The sequence below is a fragment of the Echinops telfairi genome, unplaced genomic scaffold, assembly GCF_000313985.2.
Source record: "Echinops telfairi isolate 266 unplaced genomic scaffold, ASM31398v2 ScPeMD7_31;HRSCAF=116, whole genome shotgun sequence".
Taxonomy (NCBI): domain Eukaryota; kingdom Metazoa; phylum Chordata; class Mammalia; order Afrosoricida; family Tenrecidae; genus Echinops; species Echinops telfairi.
In genome coordinates this window covers 36,123,742-36,127,791 of record NW_022103928.1, presented here as the reverse complement: position 1 = coordinate 36,127,791, position 4,050 = coordinate 36,123,742, and the positions used below count along the sequence as shown (strand labels likewise).

Sequence of the window (4,050 nt, the reverse complement as noted above, 5' to 3'; positions counted from 1 at the left end):
CAGAACGGTCGTGGGGAGGAGACGAGTCAGTCAGAATGCAGTGTAGCAACGATGAAACATACAACTTTACTCTAGTTCTTTAATGCTTCCTCCCCATCCCCCCACCCCCCATGATCCCAATTCTACCTTACAAATCCAGTAAGGTAGACCAGGGGATGTAAACTGGTACAGATAGGAACTGGAAACACAGGGAATCCAGGACAGATGATCCCTTCAGGACCAGTGGTGAGAGTGGTGATATCAGGAGGGTGGAGAGAAGATGGGGTAGAAAGGGGAGACCGATCATAAGGATCTACAAATAACCTCCTCCCTCTGGGGCAGATAACAGAAAAGTGGGTGAAGGGAGATGTCGGATAGTGTAAGATATGACAACATAATAATACGTTATACATTATCAAGGGTTAATGAATGAGCAAGGCAGCTAGAGGTTTTGTACAGGCTTTGCCTTGAGAAGGCAGTAGAGGCAGGAATATATAGTCTGAGATGGAGAGGAATTAATTCAGTCTCACATGGTTGATTATGTTTACAAACAAGAATCATATTTATTAGACCAGAGACCAGTGACACCAGTGCAGCTTATCTAAATCCCAGAACTAATCAAAAAACAAATGCATTCTTGGAGGTCAGTGCTCAGTTTCTTAGGAAACACATGGTCTCTCATCAGAGAATATTTCAGATATTTCTGTCATGGTCTCAGTATGAATTTTGGAATGAGTCCTATGTTGTTTGCATTTGTCTAGTCCTCCTAATTATTTGAGACTGTGCCTGTACTCTGGGACCCTGACACAGTGAAATAAGCTCTCCCTTTGTTGTTAAGACCTCTGGCGTTACATTTATATAAACAACAATTCTGAATACCTAGATTCTACCAAAACCCGTGAGCAGAGGGTTTTACAGCTCAGCTTGTCTGTAGAGGCTGCAGAGCTCAGGTAGACAGCTCTTTCCTCCATCACCGACTCCCTGAGTCGGCCCTCAGGGATGTGCCAACGTGTCATCTCAATCACAACAGTGGAAAAATGTGGTCCAAGGATAGATGTATCTGGCAAACAGTAAGACCAGTGGTCGTAAGTAGCACAAGGTATTTGGTCTCTTTCATGGATCGCATTGTGTCCTTCTAAAATGTATGAAGTAAGTCCAGAGCGCTAGTTCCTGTGAGCATGGCCTTGTTTGGAAACAGATATTTGCACGTCATTTTGGAGGAAGACAAGTCCTAATCAGATTGGCATTCTAAAAATGGGGAGAAATGACAACGAGTAAGAGGAAGGATGATCCTTGATACATCTACAATGCAAGGTACCCCTGAGGCTACCAGAAGCCAGGAGGGCCAAAGAAAGAGACCATCCAAGAGACTTCAGAGGCAGCATGGGCCTACTGACAAGCTTATTTGGGTTTGTAGCCTTCAGAACAGTGTCTTTCCTGTGTGTCACCAATTTGAGGTTCTCTGTTACCGCAGCCTTAGGAACTAAAATAATCTTAGAATGCATTCATCCTTATAGTCAATGAGATTTTTAACCCAGACTATTATGTTTTCAGCTACATCCAATGCCATTGTCAAGAGGCCCAGCATTAAGCGAATAAACAAGAAGAAAAGTAGTAGAGGGAACACAAAGAGAAGAAACATAAAGCTAATGGATCTACATATAACCTCCTCCTTGGGGGACGGACAACAGAAAGGTAGGTGAAGGGAGACGTCGAACAGTGTAAGATATGACAAACAATAATAATTTATAAATTATCAAGGGTTCATGAGGGGAGGGAGAGGGAAAAATGAGGAGCTGATACCAAGGACTCAAGTAGAAAGAAAATGTTTTGAGAATGATGATGGCAACAGATGTACAAAAGTGCTTGATAACAATGGATATATGTATGGCTTGTGATAAGAGTTGTATGAGCCCCCTATAAAATGATTTTAAAAAAGAAAGAAAACTAAAGCAGAAGGAGCACAAAAAAAAAAGTCACCAAGAATTGCAAATATTCGGCAAGTTAAAGGGAATGTGATCACTTGTTCCACTGTTGTAAGTGCATTGAATTTAGGGTTAGAAAAGCTGCCTTCAGGTCTGAGCTTTTGAGCTCAGTGATTTTTGTGGGGGGGGGAAATAGAAACAATTGTATTTTTTTAATCATTGAATTTGACTTAGCTTTCAAAAGCCCCATTTCCCTCTGGAGACAAGCAAAATAATCTTAGCCAATTCAAAATGAAATTAGTTCCTTCCAGTTTATTTTCCCATTCTTCTCCTTTAAGTAGATAATAAGTTTGATTTGAAGCATTCTCATTCCTCCAGAGCTCATCTTCTCATGGAAACCCTAATGGACAGTAGAGAACTGCCCTCGTGGCCTTCTGAGACTAACTGCTACAGGCTTCAAACCCCTGACCTTGCAGTTAGCAGCTCAATGAGAAGCCTGTACCCCATCAGGGCTTCTTCCAAGAGCACAATCCAGGGTTGGTAGGAGGGGCAAACTCAACATCTATTTCTGAGATGTGTGTCTCCTCTCTTCCTTGCTCATTGATCACTGTCATTGATGCGTTATATTGTGCATTTGCCCACTTGACTCCCTATCTTTCATTGTGTTCTCATTGGGATTTTTTGCCAATTCTGAGTCCCTTCACGTGAATGGAACACTTGTCCCATAATTTGCCAGCATCAGTTCAGCAGTAGAATAATTTCTTTCCATGGGGGATACCTGGGCTTTATTCCCAGCTATGACTCCTCATTACTCCCAGACATCACCCACCTTTCCTTAGTGGGGGGCTCGTAGATTGCTGTGCTGCTGAGCAGACGTTAGCAGTGTCCTTTCTAAGATGAACTAGGAAGAAAGGCCTGGCAATTTACTTATAAAACTCGACCAGTGAGAACCTGTGAATTACAATGATCCAATCTACTACTAATCATGGGAATGGCACAGGAATGGATAGTACTTGGTTCCATTGTGCATGAGGTCAGCCTGAGTATTAACGGGAAGGATTGGAAGAAGGTTAGTCAGATTCTTTATGCATTAGCATATCAGAACAATGCTGCTAATTCATTAGGGTTCCACTTTGTTGGTGTAATGAGGAGGCATTAGAGGGACACTTCAAACTGAAGCTTATATTTCCCATGCTTTAACTCTGCTGTCAGAACTCCCCAAGTTTCTCTTGAAGATTGTATTACAGCTTAAAGTATAACACAACTTATTTGGGGAAGACGTGGGTCTACAGTGGGAACCCTAAGTCCATTTTGTCCTGACAAATTCAGATACCACGTTGAATTCTTTATTTTGCTTCCTTAATGCGTGCTGGCTATGTTTACACCAGTCTAAGGCAAATCCAGGAGGGGCAGTTTGTCTTCAGCAAGAGTGAGCTTAAAAGTGGATCAGTACCCAGAAAGTGCTCCCACAACAAACTAGGGCATTAACTCGAGTAAATTAGCCAACCAGACTCAGGCTTTCCAGTTTAAAAACTGGGGTCCTAGTATTGTCTTGACCACCTTCTGGCTATGACTCAGGTCTATATACAAGGGGTTACCCCCCTCAAAACATAAATTGTTTTCAAAGCTATATATTTATTTATTTTTACAAAACAACCTTATCACCTTCAAAGTGCTCTCCGCTACACTTCATTCATCTGTCCAATCTGCGATTCCATTCTTGGAACATTTTTCAAACTCATCTGTTTGGATGGCTGATAGCACCTATCTCGTTTTTTTCTTCACCTCTTCTACATCATCAAATTGCTGACCTTTCATGTCCCTCTGCATTTGTGGAAACAAAAAGAAGTTGCATGGCTTGAAGTCAGGTGAATAAGGTGTGTGGGTAAAAAGAGGTATGCTGTTTTTTGCCAAAAACTAGTGCACTGAGATGGCTACATGAGCAGGTGCATTGTTGTGGTGGCAAAACCAGTCCCCCATCTGCCACAAATCAGGCCTTTTTTGTCACACACTATTACATAATCTTTTCAGAACCCTAAATAGAAAGCTTGATTAAAAGTCTGACCTGGTGGAATGAACTCCAAATGCACTACATGTCCACATTTTCATCCATTCAGGAAGTTGACAGATATCCAGAATGAGGTTT

General features: G+C 41.9%; 1 long non-coding RNA gene across 1 annotated transcript in view; it reads left to right on the top strand.

Annotated features, from left to right (window-relative positions):
* LOC123521643 overlaps positions 1–4,050 on the top strand; it is a 21,575-nt gene that overhangs the window by 1,446 nt on the left and 16,079 nt on the right. The window contains exon 2 of the long non-coding RNA XR_006680032.1: positions 1,534–1,674. This is a non-coding gene — a long non-coding RNA (uncharacterized LOC123521643). The remainder of the gene's footprint in view (positions 1–1,533; positions 1,675–4,050) is intronic.